A 23342-nucleotide genomic window follows, 5' to 3' on the forward strand; every position below is an offset into this window, starting at 1 on the left:
CCCGCCCCAATGTCTCATCATCACCATGGATATCTAATCCCTCTACATCTCCATCCGCCATGGCCAGGGCCTCCAAGCCCTCCGTTTCTTCCTCTCCAGACGTCCCCAACAGTACCCTTCCACTGACACTCTCATTCGTTTGGCCGAACTGGTCCTCACCCTTAACAATTTCTCCTTCAAATCCTCCCACTTCCTCCAGACCAAAGGGATAGCCATGGGCACCCGTATGGGCCCCAGCTATGCCTGTCTCTTTGTTGGCTATGTAGAACAGTTGATCTTCTGTAATTACACTGGCACCAATCCCCACCTTTTCCTCCGTTACATTGATGACTGCATTGGCACCACCTCGTGCTCCCGCGAAGAGGTTGAGCAATTCATCAACTTCACCAACACATTCCACCCTGACCTTAAATTTACCTGGACCATCTCTGACACCTTCCTCCCCTTCCTGGACCTCTCCATCTCTATTAATGAAGACCGACTTGACACCAACATTTTTTACAAACCCACCAACTCCCACAGTTACCTGGATTACACCTCTTCCCACCCCACCTCCTGCAAAAATGCCAAGTCGTATTCCCAATTCCTCCACTTCCACCATATCTGCTCCTAGGAGGACCAGTTCCACCACAGAACACACCAGATGGCCTCCTTCTTTAGAGACCGCAATTTCCCTTCACATGTGGTTCAAGATGCCTTCCAACGGATCTCGTCCACATCCCGCACCTCCGCCCTCAGACCCCACCCTTCCAACCGTAACAAGGACAGAACGCCCCTGGTGCTCACCTTCCACCCTACCAACCTTCGCATAAACCAAATCATCCACTGATATTTCCGCCACCTCCAAAAAAACCCAACCCCCAGGGATATATTTCCCTCCCCACCCCTTTCCGCGTTCCGCAAAGACCGTTCCCTCCGTAACTACCTGGTCAGGTCCCATGCCTCCCTACAACCCACCCTCCCATCCTGGCACTTTCCCCTGCCACCGCAGGAATTGAAAAACCTGCACCCACACCTCCTCCCTCACCTCCTACCAAGGCCCTAAAAGAGCCTTCCACATCCATCAAAGTTTTACCTGCACATCCACTAATATCATTTATCGTATCCGTTGCTCCTGATGCGGTCTCCTCTTTATTGGGGAGGCTGGCGCCTCCTAGCAGAGCGCTTTAGGGAACATCTCCAGGACACCTGCACCAATCAACCACACCGCCCTGTGGCCCAACATTTCAACACCCCCTCCCACTCTGCTGAGGACATGGAGGTCCTGGGCCTCCTTCACCACTGCTCCCTCACCACCTGACGCCTGGAAGAAGAACGCCTCATCTTCCGCCTCGGAACACTTCAACCCCAGGGCATCAATGTGGACTTCAACAGTTTCCTCATTTCCCCTTCCCCCACCTCACCCCAGTTCCAAACTTCCAGTTCAGCACTGTCCCCATGACTTATCTTACCTGCCTACCTTCTTTTCCACCCATCCACTCCACCCTCCCCCCCAACCTATCACCTTCATCCCCTCCCCCACTCACCTATTGTACTCTATGCTACTTTCTCCCCACTACCACCCTCCTCTCACTTAACTCTCCATCCTTCAGGCAATTTGCCTGTATTCCTGATGAAGGGCTTTTGCCCGAAACGTCAATTTTATTGCTCCTTGAATGCTGTCTGAACTGCTGTGCTCTTCCAGCACCACTAATCCAGAATCTGGTTTCCAGCATCTGCAGTCATTGTTTTTACCTAAAACAAAAAAAACAGCAGAGAAAAGTACGCTGAGGCATTGGCATAGCAATAATGTCACTGGATTAGCAGGCAGTAGTACAGAAGTGATGTCACTCGACTAACATTCCAGAGTCACAGGTTTTGAGGACATGGGTTCAAGATCCACCCTGACAGATTGAGAGATTTGAATTTACTGAAATCTGGAATTAAAAAAGAAATTAGCCAAACTATCCAATATCGTGAAAAGCCCACTTGATTCATTAATGTGCTTTAGGGAGGGAAATCTGCCATCCTTACCTGATCTGGTCTCTATGGAACTCCAGAGCTGAAAATGTGTTGCTGGTTAAAGCACAGCAGGTCAGGCAGCATCCAAGGAACAGGAAATTCGACGTTTCGGGCCGGAGCCCTCATCAGCTCCGGCCCGAAACGTCGAATTTCCTGTTCCTTGGATGCTGCCTGACCTGCTGTGCTTTAACCAGCAACACATTTTCAGCTCTGATCTCCAGCATCTGCAGACCTCACTTTTTACATGGAACTCCAGACCCACAGCAAGGTGGTTGAGTCTTATTTGCCCTCTGGGCAAATGGGGATGGGCCATGAACATACAATGTCTAATTGCAATTGACTATATTGCATGATCAAACAAAAAATAACCTAGAGATTCACTTAGCTGACCTATCTGAATTAAAATCATTCTGTGTCTATACTTTGCACAGGTCAGTTGTAATTTGTATTAAATTTATTTGACAAAGTTCTGGACACAACGTTTGAAGAAGATTACAGCACTGGAATTGGGGGAATATTAGCCAGTTAGATTGAAAAGTGTCTTAGTGATGGAATGGAAAAGGTGACATTCAGGAGAAACACTGTCTGAGGGGAAATGACCTGTGCAGTTCAGCAAACCTCTTTGCTGATCACACCATTAATTATTAAGGAAGTGATTCTAATATAGTAACATTGACTGATTGATAGCATTTAAAATAATCTAGACAGAAAGTGGATTAAGTACAAAGGGCAATTGCATTTTAATGTAAGAATATACATGCAAGGCAATGTATGTTAGCAATCTCTGAAGAGACTGCTGATTTAAAACACTTATTCTTTGCATTAATTTTCTTTTTAATTTCCCAGGGACAAGAATGCTTAATTACCAATAAAGTCTGAATTTAGGCCAAATTTATTTTGGGAAATGTGTCCACTGAGAACTATGTTAGCAATCGTTTGATGAGATCCTCCACAATTATTATATTGAAAGTAAAATCCTACAATTATTTCTTCGAGTTCTATCTAACTCTATCACTGTGGGTGGCACGGTGGCACAGTGGTTTGCACTGCTGCCTCACAGCGCCAGAGACCTGGGTTCAATTCCCGCCTCAGGCGACTGACTGTGTGGAGTTTGCACGTTCTCCCCGTGTCTGCGTGGGTTTCCTTCCAAAGTCCAAAGATGTGTGGGTCAGGTGAATTGGCCACGCTAAATTGCCCGTAGTGTTAGATTAGGGGTGTGGGTCGGTGTGGACTTGTTGGGCAGAAGGGCCTGTTTCCACACTGTAAGTAACTTAATCTAATTAATATAAAAAACTTAGGGTTGCCAGAGGAGAAGAAGTAATTCTTAGCAGTTTTGGTACACTCTAAAACATATTCTCCGAAAATTTTACAACGATCTGATGGTAAATTGAGATACATCCGTCTGTGGTTGCTGTGTCGCTGAATTAAAAGATGGCTGCAGAGATTTAGTAATCATTATGGGAGGCATGCATGGCAAGTTCCATAACCTTTTCAAGTGTCAGAAAATGATCAATTGACTGCAAGCTACACCTGGGAGAATTCACATCACACATGTTCACTTATCAGGATGCAGGAGGTAAGACGAAAGCTAATCTGATCTCTTCAGCATGTTACCTCCAAGCAACTTGCTAACCTCTTGAATTTCAGAAATCAAGCTCTGCTGCTTTTCATCAAACTGACAGCAAAGTGAGTAATCTTTATTTGGCTTCTAATTATCGAAGATGTTTAATCAGGATAATTAGGATTTTTATGATTAGTGCAATCAGTAGTAACAGATAATAAAGGCAATATTAGGTCAAGAGCTTTGATCACTGTTTACTTTATTTCTTTATCTCAATATGTTCAAATTCTTCTGTGTTAGGGGTTTTACATAGTAAATTTGTCCCTGTAGAGAAATGTAGTGATATTGTTCAAAGACTTAACAATCTGATAGGTGACAACATGCAGCACTTGTAACAAGACAAGCAGACCTGACAAAGTAGTTAATTGCTCTTGACTAGAAATTCTAGCTTCAAATCTTCCTTTATTCTCTCATCTTCCAAAGATAAATTAATCTAAATGGTCAGCTCAGTTACTGCCCCAGCTTGAGTATGACAGGGCAGTAATTCCCACCTGGTGCAAGGATGAGCTTCCAGTTGTAATCATACATTAAATCTCTCAGAGTAAATAAAAGCAAAAGACTGCAGATGCTGGAAATCTGAAAAAAAACATGGAAAATATTGGAGAAACTCAGCAGGTCTGGCAGCATCTGTGGAGAGAAAGCAGAGTTTGACGGTTTGAGTTCAGTTCTTCAAAATCTGTCGCGGTCACTAGCCTCTTGGAGAAATCTCTCCAGGAGGGGCCAAAGAATTCCCAAATCTGGGAAGGCATATTAAACACCCAAAATCACTCTTGGTGGAATTTGCTGGATGTGGCCGAGGGATGGGGAAGGAGTTGGTAGGTATCGTGCGCATGGCTGGCAGATAACATCTCAGATTGTATCTTGATGCATGATCATGTTTACATTCATTTTTTTGAAATCTGTATCCAATTTGCCCCTTGTATTTACTGCAGAATTACAGTTACCATCATAATTCAATGCTCTAGTACACAAATATGTCCAGATGATTTATAATGACCTGAAAGAGAACAGAATGTGGAGATTGGACAAATCAGGATGGATTAAAACTGTAGTTAAATAAAGAGTTTCTTGTGAATTCATTGATTACTTGAGTAAGAGGATTGAAAGCTGGGTAACAAGGGCCTGTGAGTTGCTTGCTTAAAATTCCAACTTCCGCTGTTGTCTCTCACATAGTTACAGACTAGAAATCGTTATATCAGCACTATGGAAAGTGTTAGAAATAACTAAGAGAAAGATGACATGTATATTTCCATGGTTTTAGAGTAGAATTCTTGAAGCCTCTCAGCTATGATATACCTCCTACTCCTGGAAAATCCTCTCTTACATATGACCTGCTGACATCTATTAAAACGTAAACATAATAAGGTTTATGATGTAATAGGCTCATAGCGTAATATTGACATTAAAGCAGTTCATATCACAATACACTACACTTAATTGCATGTTACTTAGCCAGAATTGAACTCCCCCCTGGAAATTCCTCATTCGATCAACAAAAGGGCATCTCCACATGAGGAAGTTGCCTGGCAACTGCTTATAGTCTCTTGGGAAGCACTGGGGCCCTGTTTTTCACCCAAGATGTGGTCCATAAAGGGCACACATTTTTAGTGACAATGACTGCTCTCAGTCAAACAGCTATCCCTGCCATTGACAATAACACCTACTAATGTACCCCCCACCCCCACCCTGGCCTTCCATCCCCAAATGATAACCCCTTGTGTACCCAGTCTGACTGGTACCAGCAAGCCTGACTAATGTGCCAACACATCTGGGTCTCAAACATGCTAGCTGCTTAGTGTCTATTGCAGTCCCAGTTGTCCCTAGCTATTCCAGTAATGCCACTGGGCATAAAGGCTGCCAAATCTCTAGCTTGCCAATAGTTCTTGAAAGTAGACAAGCAGGAGGTGAGAAGAACACAGCAAACCAGGCAGCACCAGGAGGTGGAAAAGTCGACACTTCAGGTGCAACCCTTCTTTAGGACAAGGGGTGGGTATGGGAGAAGCTGCAGATAAAGGGGGTGGCAGAGGCAGGGTGGTGAAGTAGGGATAGGTGAAGACAGGCAGAGGTATGACCTGGTTGGTCAATGAAAAGAATTGCAAGTGGCTGGGAGAAGTGAAATGGAGAGGGAGGGACTGGGAATGCAGTCAAGGGAATGGGAGGGAGGTTATTTGAAATTGGAGAACCCAACGTTGAGTCCTCCAGGCTGTAGGCTGCCCAGGCGGAAGATGAAATGTTCCTCCAATTGGCAGTATGGTTCGTTGTGGCAATGAGGAGGCCAAGGATGGTCATGTTGGAAAGGGAGTGGAAAAGGGAATTATAATGGACGGTGACTGGGAGGTCCGGTCGGTCCCTGTGGGCCTGGCTGAGATGCTTGGAAAACTGTTCCCTAAGTTTACATTTGGTCTCACCAATAAAGAGAACATAAACTTAGGGAACGGTTTGCCGAGCATCTCAATCAGGCCTGCAGAGGCCGACTGAATCTTTCAGTCACCACCCAATTTAATTCCCCTTCCCACTCCCTTTTCGACATGACCATCCTGAGTCTTCTCCATTACCACAACGAACCAACCAGAAAATTGGAGGAACAATACTTCATCTTCCGTCTGGACAGCCTACAGCCTGGAGGACTCAACATTGGTTCCTCCAATTTCAAATAACCTCCCTGCCCATCCCCCGACTCCTTTCCCACCCTCTCCCCCTCCCCCTCCCTTCAACATCCCCCAGCCACCTACCAGATTAATTTCTCCCTTTGGCCAATCAGGTCGTACCCTCTGCCTGTCTTCACCTATCTCCATTTCACTACCCTGCTCCCACCTCTCCCTTTATCTGTAGCTCTGTCTACATCCATCTGCAGTCCTGAAGAAAGGTTACACCCAAAACATTGACTTCTCCACCTCCTGATGCTGCCTGGCTTGCTGTGCTTTTCCAACCTCCTACTTGTCTACTATGGATTCCAGCATCTGCAGTTTTTTTTGTCTCTAATGGTTCTTGGAGACAGAACCTCTGCCAGAAGCCCAACATTAGTCAGTTAGTTACCTGATTTTGTGAAAATTTCATCAAGACTTCCAAACAGACCAAGCTAGGTTTGTCTCTGGCTTTCCAGATGTTGGACATTTCAATAGTGGTGCAGTGACATTGAACCACTGGAATTCAGATCAGCTGAGGCAATCTGCAGGCACATATTTGACAATTCTGACACTAGACTTGGGCTTATAATTTTGAACCCAGTGATTACTGAGTTATTCCTTAGTTTCCTTGTATCACAAATGTGCTCGGGGCATTTCCTCCTAGGATAACGTCAGATACTTAACAGTGATGTTCTCACGCACATCCCTGCCCCCTTACTTTGCTCAATAATTTGTTAATTTGGAAAAAACATGTCTACCAAGTGACTGTCCCCATGTTATGTGGTTGAGGAAGTCCATTCACACCATATTCTCCAGTGCAATTAAAGACAGGAAATATACATTGGTTTGGCCACCTACACCATATCCTAGGAAAGAATTTTTTTAAAGCGTCAGAATCGAATGCACAAGGTAAAATCCTGCCTCACTATCAGGGACAATCGCTTTGATCAATGCAACAGCACCTTGTATGGAGCCACTATTTTATCTCATCAGGTTGACTTACATATAATCTCAGAACACCTGAGATATTCCTTGTCAATACTGAACACCTTTTTGCACTTTCTGAATCAAACTGCCATTTGAGTCCCAACTGTTGTCTATGCATAGGCATTTTACACACTGTGTCAAATAAAAATATGAGATTGATAACCCATCTCAGTTTCACAGCCAACTGAAAAAAGCACCTACTTCATCTAATATTTTTTCTTGCTCATGTTGAATTTTTCACCTAATGTTCTCCTGGGAAGAGGTTGACACCTTCATGCTGTATCTCATTCTAGTATCCATTACTCATTTGTGTGCTTTGAAAAACGAGTGCTGCCTAGTTACTACAACCCCAAGGAGAGTTGAAGCTGAGCCCAATTCTATCCGCATGTACAATCTTCAGAAGAATCTACAACAAAAGAGTACAAAATTTAATGGATATTCTCACTAACCAATATCAAAGAACACAACTTGTTCTAAATTTCATTACATGGTCAATGTGAATCACCAACATTTAGAAGGGTGGTTATAAAGGGCAGATAATGACATAGCGAGAATGTCACTGGTTAGAAATCCATAGGGTTCAAATCCCACCATGACCAGTAAATCAAGAATTGAAAGCCAGTCTTTGTAATGGTGACCAAGAAACTATTATTGGTTGTTAAAAAAAAACATTTTTCCTACTAAAGCTCTTTCAAAAAAGAAATCTGTCATCCTTACCTAGGCTGGCCTGCATGTGATTTCAGACCTTTGGGATTAGGTGGGCTCTAAATCACCCATTGAAATTCCCAGGAAGCCACTCAGTTCAATGGTAATTAGGGGTGAACAATTGAATACCTTGCCACTGATACCCACATTGTGTGAAAGAATAAAGAAGAATAAAATCAGTAGTGCCCATATGAATCCTTCATGTTCAAAGATGGAGCCTAGGCTTGGTCTTGGGACTTAACTAACGTCATTTAAAGAAAATCCTAAAAATAAGTCCACTTTTGATGTTTCAGCTTCTGATTGGCCAGAATACATTTACAGTTAATTTATCCCCTCTGACATTAATTACTTTAATGAAACATTTTTGTCAAGGCCTTTCAAAGATCTCAGTGCAATGTATACAAGATTGTAGCTGGCAAGAATTTCTTTGAGGTTTCATAGGAGCATGCTGAACAGAAGTCCAACCCAGACACACCCTTTAAATGTGGGGTGAGAGGAGAAAGATGGCAAGAAGAGAAAACAGAATCATTTCCCATGCATCTGAATATACAGTTCTCACAGGGATGAATCACTAGGTAAATCAAGGCCTTCCCCAAATTCCAGCCACATTCTAGCTCTGCCGGTTCTCGGCACTGACTGTGCATCGGAAGTTGACAGATTATTTTTATAAAACACATAAACAATGGTAACTGAGTTGGTGAACCATCCACCTACAAAATCCAGACTGCAACACAGTTGCAGTCATCAGCAGATTTACTCAAGTGTAACAAGGACAGAAATGAACTGTGGCAGCTGGTAATATTCCAAGTAAAACTGAGGTCTTAATACATTGAGTCACAGAAGTATGAACATGCAAATTCAATTACTCACATCATTGATCTTACAAGTTCAGTTGCATTGATGTAGGTAAATATCAAGCTAGAGCAGAACACCCTCTTCTGATCGACGGGGAAACAAAATATTCAGAGAATAATGCTAGGCCACTCTTGCTTACAATAATACTGGTGGAGATGTGAAGCAGGCCACTTCCTAATCGAAGAATGTACATGCCTTAAGGTTACCATAAAGACTAAGAACAGGCAAAAATTACTTCAAAAGAAAATGCACAGTTTTTATTCATTCATGCAATGCAAGCATCACTGGCCATGCCAGCATTTACTGTCCATCCCGAAACACACTGGTTAATGTGTTGCTTTATAATATAATATCTGGCAAAATGATCAATAAGATCTTATTGGTCAGAGGAGGGTGCTCCTACATCCAAAGAGGCCATTCTCATCTTGCCTAGCCTTCTGGCCACAAGCACCCAGAGTCATGGGACAGAACCAAGACCAACAGGGTCCACTGCAGGGCAGATTCCCTCCACCTCAGAGTGGAGCATGGAACTTCACTGAGACATAGTGGAAAGGAAAGAAAGAAGATGACTTCCTGACGGCACAAAGGTGACACATCAATGTAAATACGTTATCACATTTGTAAATATATGTGCGCTTTTGTTCAACAGCTGTACAAATGTCTGTGCAGACTCAGTGATAACACTGAAGATATGGAGTCTCGTCTTCCTCAGAGTTGGAATAATTAATAATAAATCTTGGAGATTTATGTTATTCTGCACATGTGGACTCCTGAAATTGCTACCAGTTTTAGTGAGGGAATGACAACTAATACTGACAGTTTTGCCATCATTATCACTACATCAAACTCTACAAATGACAATAGTTACCTGCAACCATGAAACATTTTGAAAATGAGCACTGGAATTCTCCCGAGAGTTATTCGATTACTAGTGTGCATTTCAATTGAGTGTTAAGTAGCAAACGTTTCCAGAGTTAGATTTGTATAATACCAACTCTGCCATGATCTGAAAGGCTTTATAGAAATATAATTGTTCATGCATCCATATGATAAGCTCCAGATGTCATCAAGCTTACAGATGTGTCAATACTTGATCTGTTTAAAAGTTTTGAATAATATTTTGGTTAAAGGCAGATAGCTAACAAAAAATGTTGATAAATCCACAAAGATCTAACTAAGGTGGAACTTGAATGACCTGATTGTGTATCAAAGGGAACATTCTTGTTTATTATATCAAAAGATGAGAAAGAATTTAAAAATATTTTCACTTGAGATGTCTGCTCCAGGTAGTGCTGACTCAATTGTTTCACCTTTCAATAACAGTTTTAGATTTAAACCTGACAGAGATGTGAAGCCCACATTCAACTTGAAGTTGAAATAGTATGTGATCACTGGATAACTTTATAAAGATCTTTAGCACAACGTCTATGGCAGAATATGGCACAATATTGGCTCCATTTACAATAGACAATCGACAATGGGTCAGGAGTAGGCCATTCTGCCCTTTGAGTCTGCACCACCATTCATCATGATCATGGCTGATCAGCTTCTCCAGGCCTTCACCCAACTTTGTCTTCACCACAAAATTCCTGCATGTTTATAGACACTGTCCTCCTTCACATTGACATTAGAAAGCCACCAGCTTCACTATTTCATGCCTATTCTTAGATCAACACACACACTACCTCAGTCCTTCAGGATTTCACTTCTGAAACTAGGGACTCCTATATCTTGCATGGTTGTGCCAGGTCACTTTGAATGCAGAACATCACATGCACATACACTTTATAGGTCTTGGCTTAATTTCTTAATACGTACTCACTTTAAGCTTACTTAGAGACTGCTAAAAGTGTTTTTTTGGGGGAAAGTGAGAGATAGGCAGCTTTTCACAGTTTGGAAAAGTCAAAGGTGTGGACATGTCACTGTATAGCAGCATGCTGTGGCAATATCATATTTACAGCAAGTACCAGCAGCTTAAGTGGCTAATGCATTTCACATGCTTCAATCAAATGACGCGACAGAAAGTCAAAGGAGATCAATCCTCATGCATAATCTACAGGCAAGCACAACCTAAAGTCAGTCAAGAGCCTTGTCAGGTCCCAGTCAAAGAGATGGGTGAGAGCCAAGTGTTTCCTGCAATTAGACAAAGGGAGCAACTGAGCATGATAGAAGCTATTGGTGACATGTAGGGCAGGAGTGGTGGTGAGTTATCACTTGTTTGTGAATAGGAGACACATAGGGCATGAAGGGTCAGTAGTTTCGGAGGATGCGATGGGTGAGAGTCATTGAGTGGACACGATACACGCAATTGTACAAGTTATGGTCCATGACCATTGGTTAGAAATGTGTGCGATGGCGGAATTGAAATGAGTGATACCCCTGTGAGAATGAGGTAGCAGAGAGAAAAAGGTGGGATCTACCTTTGCAGAGTGCAGATCATTAACCTTGTTCTTCCACTGCTGTGGACTTTTTTCTCACCCGGAGTACTGCACTAGCGCAGGCTGCTGTCCTGGTCTAGTTTGGCTGGTTTGGTGGTATGGATTACTTTGCTGGTCAGCAGGAAACATTTTATCACTCTGCCTACCAGCAGCTGCAGGTGACTGTTGGTAAACCAATGAGCTTACTTAGCTGGTGTCAGCTAAATCTTTGGGGTTGACAGTGGTGTAAAGGGCAGTTCCTGGTTTTAGCATCTCAAGTATTGTGCAGCTGAGTTTTATTTATAGTGCTAGTAACATGAACGTGACAAAATTCTGACAGCAGCGATCACTCCCACTTTTTTGGTGCTGCATGATTCAACGATATGAGTGCTATCATCACAATTAGCATAATGGATGAAATGAAGAACAGAAGGGAGATGAGTAAAGCCCCCCCCAGGCTACAGAAAACTGGGTGTGAATTCCATTCAAAAAAATACTTTGTCCAAGAACTGGAAAATACTTTGAAATGAAGGTCACAGGAAGCCTTCATTATAACAATGTTTTAAAGTCCTTCAGCATAACAGTCTACAGCTATGTACCTGTGTCTACATTCCCATTCTAAAGCAAGGCTTTGCCAAAACATCACACTGCGCCATATCAGACTCATTCAATTCGTGCAGATCAAGAGATGACAACAGATTCCTCAATTCATTGTGTAACTGGTATGCTGTGCATGTCATAGCCATGTAAAACCTTCAGGAAACTTTGAAATTTATTGGTTCAATAAACAGTATTCTGAAACTAATGAATTAATTAATTTAAGGGGAATTCATATAATGTTAAAGTCATCCTTAGTTACGCATGTCCAATGAATCAACCATGGTCAATTAACTATGAATATATAAGCAACTGCAGGAAACGCTCTCATTAAGGTCATTGTTACTTTCCTCTTACAGTACCCAGATTATTCTTTGGCTAAAAGATGAGCAGAGATATACCACAATCAGCTTTCAAGGTAATTAAATAGTGAAACATTAATAATCACCAAAAGGAAGCAGTATCAATAATCTAGCTTTGAACTTTTGAGATTGGCACTTACAAGATAGAATAGAGTACTATTTCTTTTGAGTCTTCTGCCAGACTAGGGACATATGAAGCAATGTCACTGAAAAGATTGCTCATGACTGACATTTTCTGATTATTTAGTCTCTTTCTCATAAGCTGACATCAATATTGACCCATAACGGTGGCTGGGACGATCGCTTTAGTTACAGAATATTATACAGTTCAAGCTGCTGTCAAATTATCTCTTGGCTCCATTATTGTTATGGGGCTGAAATGTCTACTTCTTGAACTTTGTCTTGATTTAAGATTTTGTGCTGAATTTCAAGAACATCTTTAGACTGATTCAGCTGCAGCAGTTTCCTTGCCAGCAAATAACCACTCACATTCAGGCAGAGGATGTGCTAATAAACAAAACATTTAACAGTAAGAAAGCATTATTTTGAGATTGTTTTTACAATTATCTCACATTAAGCAAAGTTAAGAATGACTAATTGAAATAAAGGGTATCACAATTATGCATTGTCTAATGGGTTTACTGGGAAAGAGGTAACCAAGTGAGAGACTTTTTTAGGATTTGCAAGAGGAAAGGAGGATGAGGAGGGAAGAACACATTCTGCTCAGGACATCAGTTTAAAGGCTTCAATTGTATTGCATGCATCAATATTAAACCTTAAAACGTAACTAGTGTTATGCTACAACCATGTGGCAAGCTGGAAACAGCCAGCTAACTGAGGATAAAGTGTGTGATGGCGTGGAAAGCAAAGGGTATGAGGAATGAGGAAGGAGAGAGGCACAGTGGGGTGGCGAATTGATGGTAATAGCAACAACAACCAGGAGCAGCAGGAAATGGTATTGATTAGCTTGTGATGAAATGCATAATATATCTTTCAGTTTGGGATTTGCATTTTCAACAGATGCAGATCACTGTGTGTCAGATGTGAGGAATTTCTGTTTGAAGATTAGAAAATCATTTGGAATAGCGACTAAAGTGCATCAATTCCAAAATAGGATGTGGCTGCAGCTAAATGCCTGACAGAACCCTTGTAGCATTAATTGACAGAATGTTAAATACCAATAAGTTCACAACAGACCAGAAAATCATATGCTTTAGATTTGACATCAAGTCAGGAGAATCAGAAATTCAGTACAGAGGGGGAAACAGGTTTTTTTTGTGTAGAAAAACAATCAAGCTTTTAGTTCAGGGCAACTAATTGCCATAGCTGGGCTGTTTTCATTTGTGAATTTGTTAATCCAGGAGAGCTTGGACAGAAATCTTCAAGTTCTTAAAACCAGGGAAAAAAAATTACACCATTAGTATTGTGAAAGGTTCAAGTCCACTGATTAGAAGGGAATGTCTCTATAGTTCAAGGTGAAGAAAGTGGGAGGAGTGAGTCAAGTAAAAGTTAGATAGGAGTGACATTTGAGTGGAATTGATTATCTGTAAAAGAAAGTGTGGGAAAATTGGCCGAAATGGTGTTTTACTGTTTGATTCTGACTGTCCTATACCTAGTTTTATTTACGGTTTGCCTCCCTTTGGGGAAATAAATTTGCATTCTATTGTTAAAGGACACCTGCAGCTCTGTGTGAATACATATTTCAGAGTCAAACTATCATGATAATTAACTGAGAAAAGTTAAGTATATGACCTACCAAACGAGTTTTCAGTGTGTGATCTGATTTGTCTGGTATTACTGTCAGCTCGAATTGTAACACGTTAGATCAGAAATAGTGGTGGTGGTGGTTCCAGAACGGTCATCTACAACCAGGGAAATAAAGGTCATTTCAGGGCTACAATGAAGACAGGAGAGAATGACAATGATTGGAGAATGCAGATAGATGTGATGTAGCATGAGCGATTAGATGGGCAAGCAGAGTCTGACGGTTGATAACATTCTCTGAGTGTGAACCACACCTACTCCTCTTGCCTCCACATTCAGGCGACAGCTGGCCCCTTAACACCAAGCATATGTCTAGCCCTCACTAAAACAATGTGTAAAACACTGCATGGGATGTACTGTATCAAACGTTCAAGTGTTTCGATTCACACAAGTTAAATGTGTGGAAAAGATCCTCTGAGGTTTCACGCTTGTTTTATTCAGTCACTGTACAGCACAGCCAAACCTAGCAACAGACAATTCTAGATGAGAAAAGCATGGATATTGATCTCCAGAAGAACAAGTTAGGTTTTGAGAAACTCTTTTGCTTAACTCACTGGAGAGCCATGTCTCATGATATCTCATAAATGAAAATAAACAATCTTCACATATATTTAGAGATTACCACTATTCAGAAGCATCATTGTGCCACAGGTGAGTTACTGGTGGGAATTTAGCCGTTCAGTTATGTGTAATAACACTTCTAGGTATATAAAAAAATAAAGAGAAGCACCACTGTTATTGCTTGTGGCCATCAAGGGAATTATTCCCAGTTTGCTGTTAATTTTGCCTCAAACTATATTTGCATTTCAGATTAATCTGGAGCAACATGCATAAAGAATTCTCAATGGGTCATTATATTTACAAACTAATATATTGCAATTCTACCCTGTTTTAACAGCACATAAATGGTCCTTCGATGGTTCAGGAAATTTATACCATGACTAACTCGAACATGTAGACCCTGAAGGCTTAAGTTTTGATCTGTAGACTCATGTCGAGTGAGTTGGTTTTCGGTTAAGCAAAGGAATAATGTAAGGAAGTTGATTCTTGAGATAAGATTCCCTAAAGTGTAGAAATAGACTTTTCGGTCCAAAATGTCCACACCAACTTGATTGAGCTTTTTGATGAAGTAACAAAGAAGATTGATGAGGGCAGAGCAGTAGATGTGATCTATATGGGCTTCAGTAAGGCGTTCGACAAGGTTTCCCATGGGAGACTGATTAGCAAGGTTAGATCTCATGGAATGCAGGGAGAACTAGCCATTTGGATACAGAACTGGCTCAAAGGTAGAAGACAGAGGGTGGTGGTGGAGGGTTGTTTTTCAGGCTGGAGGCCTGTGACCAGTGGAGTGCCACAAGGATCGGTGCTGGGCCCTCTACTTTTTGTCATTTACATAAATGATATGGATGCGAGCATAAGAGGTACAGTTAGTAAGTTTGCAAATGACACCAAAATTAGAGGTGTAGTGGACAGCGAAGAGGGTTAGCTCAGATTACAACAGGAACTTGACCAGATGGGCCAATGGGCTGAGAAGTGGCAGATGGAGTTTAATTCAGATAAATGCGAGGTGCTGCAATTTGGGAAAGCAAATCTTCGCAGTACTTATACACGTAATTCTAAGGTCCTAGGGAATTTTGCTGAACAAAGAGACCTTGGAGTGCAGGTTCATAACTCCTTGAAAGTGGAGTCGCAGGTAGATGGAATAGTGAAGAAGGCATTTGGTATGCTTTCCTTTATTGGTCAGAGTATTGAGTACAGGAGTTGGGAGGTCATGTTGCGACTGTACAGGACATTGGTTAGGCCACTGTTGGAATATTGCGTGCAATTCTGGTTTCCTTTCTACCGGAAAGATGTTGTGAAACTTGAAAGGGTTCAGAAAAGATTCACAAGGATGTTGCCAGGGTTGGAGGATCTGAGCTATAGGGAGAGCCTGAACAAGCTGGGGCTGTTTTCCCTGGAGCATCGGAGGCTGAGGAGTGACCTTATAGAAGTTTACAAAATTATGAGGGGCATGGATAGGATAAATAGACAAAGTCTTTTCCCTGGGGTTGGGGAGTCCAGAACTAGAGGGCATAGGTTTAGGGTGAGAGGGGAAAGATATAAAAGAGACCTAAGGGACAACTTTTTCACGCAGAGGATAGTATGTGTATGGAATGAGCTGCCAGAGGATGTGGTGGAGGCTGGTACAATTGCAACATTTAAGAGGCATTTAGATGGGTATATGAATAGGAAGGGTTTGGAGGGATATGGGCCGAGTGCTGGCAGGTGGGACTAGATTGGGTTGGGATATCTGGTCGGCATGGACGGGTTGGACCGAAGGATCTGTTTCCATGCTGTACATCTCTATGACTCTCCAAAGAGTAACCCACCCAGACCCATTTCTCTCTGACTAACGCACCAAACTCTATGGGCAAATTCCCTCAGTGCTCATGAGTTGCGGAGGAGTGGCAATTTCAATTCTGCATATTGTTCACTGGAACTTCACATGTGGATATCAATTTGCTGATGCCACTACACAGCTGTGAGTAATGAGGGACCTAGTACAATTTAAATTAAAACACTACCATATAGCTAAATAGGGCTCTCTAAGGGTTAAATTTAAAAGCTAACAATATTAGGAAACCTAAAAGACTGATTAAAGAGACCCTCTCAGCAGTGTTGATAAGACACAGTAAGTTGGTGACATCTGGGAGCCCAAGCAACTGGGACTCAGACCTCATCATAATGCAATGGCATTACTATCGTAAGCCACACAGGTCACTGCCCCAAATTCCAGGTCAGTTTGGATCTTGGGTGTTTACAGGATGGGACATGAGGTCTATGGGCTGGATTTGCTTGGGGTCAATTGGGAAGATCTCAAGTCTCATGGGTGTCAGGAATCCTTTTGGGGATTGGAGAGAGGCCTCACAGGCTTCGGCACATCTTTAGGACTTTATTAGGAAGGACAAGGGCCCTTGGGGTTAGTGATATCAGCACTATGAAATTATTGCAGTCAGAATTTTTATTTATTCATAGATTTGTCATGTTGCTTTTCCTGGATATAATCTGTGTTGTTGGATGCCTCAGTATAAATTGTAATGAGATGTGCAACAGTTACACCTCTTAACACAAATCCAAATATCCTAATCCCTGATTCAGATGTGGATAAAGTATGCCATTGTTAGTCCTTTTCAAATATGAGGAGCAGCAGCTTTCCATTCAGGAGACTGCGCACAATTCCTGTCAATCATTCTCATGCTTTAGGAGGCCATGTTGCAATTTAAAAATAAGTCTCTCTCATTAGCTTTGATCACAATTGACATGGAAATTGCTAAGGTACCTACCTCAACAAGTTTCAAGCAATTAAATTTGGTTTGGAGATATTTTGAGTGAGGAAGATTTCACAGAAGTGTTCAGCATCCTCAGCATTCCATTAATGAGTTAATTATTCCTCTCCACAGATCAGTAGAAAATTGGCAATAAGCAGAATATAGGCATGGATGCAGGCACCTAAAATAGGTTGGGTAGTTAGTCTACCCCAAAACACGTCTAACCTAGAGCTCACCACCATAATAAGGTGGTTAAGCAGACTCTGTAATTACCAGTCCAACCACCATGAGTAAATAAATAATTAAGGTTCCATTGACACTGATCCTTTGCAGCCCACACCACAATATAATTAGTAATAGCAGCCCAGTGGAAGTGGCAGCAATTTTTAAAATAGAGGATTTTAAAACGGCTGGAAGAAAAGGAAGTAAACTCTTAAGGGAGTACACTTTTCACAGCAAGGACACATCACCTGAATATAGATCCGCCCTCCTCCATATCATAGTTCATGCCTGCTCTCCAAAACCCCTCTATATACCCTTCACCAATCTTCAACGAATTACTAACCCCTTGACTCAATACCTCATACTTACTTCAGTCCAGGATTGATGGCTGCCTTCCTCATTGGCTTGCATGCTGTACCACAATATGATGCTGCCAGGACTAATATGGCAGATCAGCTAATGGCTCCCAAAGGTGTGACTTCCTTCCTAGTATGGGGCAGAGATCACATTATGGGCTTGATATTGCTGCCTTCAGCAATATTGTTTCTGGCCAGACTTTCTTCTCATTTGTCAGTTTCTGACTGAAGTTTTAGTCCCCACCCAACCCTCTACCCCCACATCCCTGGTATGTCCAGCTTTAAAACCAGAATTCATAAGGAACATAACTACTGCTGGAAATACTGATTTTTGTCAGATTTATTATAGTCCAAAGAAGATCAGACTTTAGACAAAATTGCTAAGCTTGCACCAGAAGCAGAAAGCATGGAAGAATTAGAGAAATATTAAGAGAAGGACAATTGATTCCATTCAGTTTAAAAGGTAAAGCATCCTTAAAGCCATGAAGACTAGACAGACAGCAGGTACTAAGAGTCATTGTTAGTGCTGTAGGATACGGGAGCCTCATAGACACAATCAGTACCCAATTATCGAAAGAATACTACATCAGTAAAACTATAGGTCACTTCCAGAAGATGTGTAGAGCTAGGACGCAGTTATAGAACATAACAAAGTCAAGTATCTAATCACACAAAAATGTTAGTATGGTACAAAGTTAAACATCATACAACACCAGGTTATAATCCAACAGGTTTAATTGGAAGCACACTAGCTTTCGAAGCGTCACTCCTTCATCAGGTGGTAGTGGAGGGCTCAATCCTAACACACAGAATTTATAGCATAAATTTACAGTGTGATGTAACTGAAATTATACATTGAAAAATTGATTGTCTGTTAAGCCTTTCATCTCTTAGAATACCGTGATAGTTTCACTTCTTTCATGTGTAAATCATAAAACCTTTGTTTTAAAAAGTTGCATTCTCGGGTTAGCTGTTAACAATGGTGATAGCTAGACAATATGTTGAAGGTGTTGGCCCCCTGTGTTCTCTGTCTATGCCATGGTGTTCAGATTGATTCTAATCTAAAAAGTGAGATAATGGAGTTTACATGAATGCATGCAGTTTTTGAGCTAAGTACAATGTAACCCTGCAAGTACAAATTTACCCCATAAAATATATGTGTGCATGTGGGTCTTTGTCTGCGCGTGTGTGTCTGCCAAACCTCAAACAGATCATTGTTCGTAGCAAGCTGCCCGGCTTTCAGGACAACTCCATACAACCTGTCACGGTAGGCGTTGCAAGACGTGTCAGAATGTGGACACAGATACCACTATTACGCGTGGGGACACCTCCCACCTGGTATATGGCAAGTACTCATGTGACTCAGCCAACATTGTCTATCTTATACTTTGCAGGCAAGGATGCCCGGAGGCATGGTACATTGGGGAAACCAAGCAAAGTCTACGACAACGGCTGAATGGGCACCGCACAGCAATCAACAGACAGGAGGGTTCCTCCCAGTTGGGGAGCACTTCAGTATTCCAGGACATTTGCCCTCGGACCTTCAGGTGACCATCCTCCAAGGTGGACTTTGGGGCAGACAGCAGAGAAAAGTGGCCGAGCAGAGCCTGATAGCTAAGTTCGGTACCCATAGGGAGGACCTTGGGTTCATGTCACATTACAGGTGACCACCATTGCACTATACATGCACACAGATACTCCTACACACACACACTCTCACACACACACAGGCACTCCTATACACACATACACACGGACACATATATACACAGACCTGCACACAGACACCCACACACACCCTTACAGACACACACACTCCCACACTCACACATGCACCCCCCCACAGACTTAAGACACTCTGCACTCACTACACACACACATACACTTTCTCACACTCACAACCCCCGACCCAGACAGACACACACAGACAAAGACCCACATGCACACATACATTTTGTGGGGTGAATTTGTACTTGCAGGGTTACATTGTACTTTGCTCAAAAACTGCATGCATTCATGTAGAACTCTGAGCTCAAAAACTGCATGAATCCATATAAAACTCCGTTATCTCACTTTTTAGATTAGAATCAATCTAAACGTCATGGCATAGACAGAGAATACAGGGGGCCAAACACCTTCAACATATTGTCTAGCTATCACCATTGTTAACAGCTAACCTGAGAATGCAACTTTTTATAAAAAAAGGTTTTGTGATTTACACATGAAAGAAGTGAAACTATCACGGTATTCTAAGAGATGAAAGGCTTAACAGACAATCAATTTTTCAATGTATAATTTCAGTTACATCACACTGTAAACTTTGGCTATAAATTTTGTGTGTTAGGATTGAACCCTCCACTACCACCTGATGAAGGAGCGATGCTGCCAATTAAACCTGTTGGACTATAACCTGATGTTGTGTGATTTTTAACTTTGTACACCCCAGTCCAACACCGGTATCTCCAAATCATGGTTAGTACGGTAGAGTCACTGACATTAGAAAAGGTAACTGATACATTCCTAGTGTCAATTGACCCACTCTAGTCCCAACAAACTAAATTACATCAATAGTAAATGAAATGGTTTATCTGGCTCAGAAAAGTGAAATAAAATTTCAGTCATAGGACTATCATCTCCTCCATAGAAAAAGGAAAAGTTGGGAGAGAGCTAAACACATTGGCAGCTGATTAAAATTAGAGTAAAAAAGTCCATAGAATTTGAATTTTCAGAATTCAGCATTTGTTTCCTTCAAATTGACACTGAAATTTGGATAACTGGACAAGGGAAAATTAATACTTAGCATGAATATCCACTAAATGAATGATGGTGGAAAGGGATCTGGAGAATCTTATAAGTTCATCCTTTCTTGTTGGCATGTTGCATTGTTGCTTCAGTCTAATGTCTTTCTTTATCTGCTTCATGATATTTAATCAGAAATTTATACTAGATAAGAAAATAATTCAAGATGGTTATGTAATTGTGACAACATGAAAATCTGAGTGAAAGGCACAGCAGGTAAATGAGTCTTGTTAGAAATTAATACTGATAAGTAATAAAGGAAAAAAACACTTAGTTTATTTCAGTACATAGAACCACCTGATATTTAAAGACTGAAAAATATAATGCAACAAGTTGCCAGCACTTAAAAGGGAACAACCATCCTGCAGAATAATACATGATGGGAGATAATTTACCACAAAGATAAGTATAGGAAGTAAGAAAGGTATACACTCTTTAAACGCACAGGAGCTTTCCTATGCTGAATGTAAAGATTAAGCTAAGTGTTTTTATAAGACTCCATTTTAGAATAAAGCCTTCATTCTATCTGTATAGTGCCATTTAATTAAACAGCTAAAGATTGAAATCTTATCCAATAAAATCTGTCCTTTGAGGATTCCAAATAAAGGTGTCATTCATTCTTCTTATGTTTTATTGCATAGTTTCAGGATGGTTTGGGAGGTTAGATGCTATGTATGTTATCTCGAAAGTAATAGAACAGATGACATTTAGGCTGAATCATAGACCAAGATAAAAGGATACCTTTTTCGCAAATAAAGATAAGGGTGGCTTTTAATCCATTTAAGGAAGGCATAAATACTGGACTTGTCTTCTTGCACATATTACCACGAGGCCATTCAAGTTGATGAGCTGATAACCTGTTAGCATATCTGCAGGGTGTTATGTTTGTAACTAACTAAACTATAAATATAACCTTTGTATTTTAACTTCTTGTATTGTAAGTACTTTTGTAAATAAATAGAACATCTAGACTTTGAAACAAGTATCATATAAGTCTTAATATCACGGATCAAATCAAATACTAATCAGTCAGAGTTTAAAAGAATAACATGAAGTACCATGCATTATTTTTCTCTGCATCACGTTACAATCAAATGATTCAATAATCTAAATTACACCATTGTGAGTTTTGTAGATAAATCCATCGACCAGGATTTTTACAACAACAAAAGCAACAATTTGGACCTTAATGTAAACCTTCAATAAAACATCCAACAATAATTCATAGTCACAATCAGATAAAATAGTTGCTATGGCAAAATAAGCTGTTTCAAAAGATGTGACCAGAGTTGGTCAAAGGTGGGTATATAAACTGAGCTCTCAAAGAAGTCAGAAGGTGATGGAAGGTCTGTGTGTTTGTGAAGGACATTGCAGAGTATGTGATTCAAACAACTGAAAGTACAGTTTTCAAGTGAGGAGTGAAGGGAACAGGGCTTGTACAAGAGCCCAACTACCAACCCAAGATTGAAATTAAATCTTATTAAGAGGATGTGAAGTTGCTCATTGCACAGGCGGAGATTGGCATCAGGGAGGAAGATGTCTCCATTTTCAATTTGGAATGATGATTGGAATAGGGGATGATAGACAATAAGGATGTTAAAAAAAAACTGATGAAATGGGCTGAATAAAGCGAAGTGCTTGAAGGATGAAGAAGAACAACATTGATAGCAAAAGAGACCACACAGTGATTTGATGATAATGGCCACAGGGTCACTCCAGAGGCTTGGTCAGACAATGAGCTATGTTTTTTTGTCAATTTCTAGAATGTTAATGATTTGATAAACAATAAATTTGAGAATTGTAAGGGACTTATCTGTGAAGATCAAGATAATAATATTCAAATTTATTGTTTATCCAGGACCCATACCAATGAGGCAGTTATGGATAGTTGAGTGAGATGGTCAAGTGGTTGACAAGATTACCCATCAGTGAGTGTGCTGAGTGGAAAGCTTCGTGAAAAGGAAAGGTAAGGTAGTTAAGATTGTTGTTTGTAAGGCAGCAACAACAAATGTTTCCAAAAACTATTTGGAGAACATGAAGAGACTGGGGATAAGACTGATCCGGACCTATCCAAATGGGTTTCAAGCCCAAGATGGCAGCAGAGTTATTTGATTGGTTAGGATTCAGACTGATAATTTAAAAGCTATTGAAAATTAATGTGGCATGATAAACAACAGAGAGATGAGAAGATAGGAGGGGGAAAAGGAGATAAAACTAATTACAAGTAAGCCCAAGCTTAATAAGTGCTAGAACAAATCATGTACCACACAAACTTCTTCTCACCGCTGACCTCAATTCTGGAGGGAAAACAAAATGCACACACAGTTGGACACAGAGGGAATTTAGCTTTCCAAAAGTTACATGACATAAATTAATAAAGGACATCCTTTTGCAAGATTCTATGAATTGGTTGGACCAAAAGTTGCTGAATACAGTTGACTCGATACTTTTATGTTACAATAACAGGGCACAATATTTAGTCAGCTGCCATCTTACTAAATACTAAGGCACTCTACAAGCAAAGTTCACACAATTATAATTCCTTCTGCAACATTTGTTATGTCTATATTATAGAACTACAACTGGCTCATTCAATCCAGTTGATATAATTACACCTTACTGCAAAAGAAGGGAAATCCACAAACTAAGATAGTACCTAAAATCAAACGACATTGCAGTTTCAAAATACAAACAAAATAGGAAAAAAAGAAAGAACCCTAC

General features: G+C 41.0%; 1 protein-coding gene across 1 annotated transcript in view; it reads right to left on the reverse strand.

Moving 5' to 3' along the window:
* Window positions 1-23342, reverse strand: part of thsd7ba (thrombospondin, type I, domain containing 7Ba) — a 578787-nt gene that overhangs the window by 358714 nt on the left and 196731 nt on the right. The gene's annotated exons all lie outside the window — the stretch shown is intronic.

Source organism: Hemiscyllium ocellatum, chromosome 7 (genome assembly GCF_020745735.1).
Source record: "Hemiscyllium ocellatum isolate sHemOce1 chromosome 7, sHemOce1.pat.X.cur, whole genome shotgun sequence".
Taxonomy (NCBI): Eukaryota; Metazoa; Chordata; class Chondrichthyes; order Orectolobiformes; family Hemiscylliidae; genus Hemiscyllium; species Hemiscyllium ocellatum.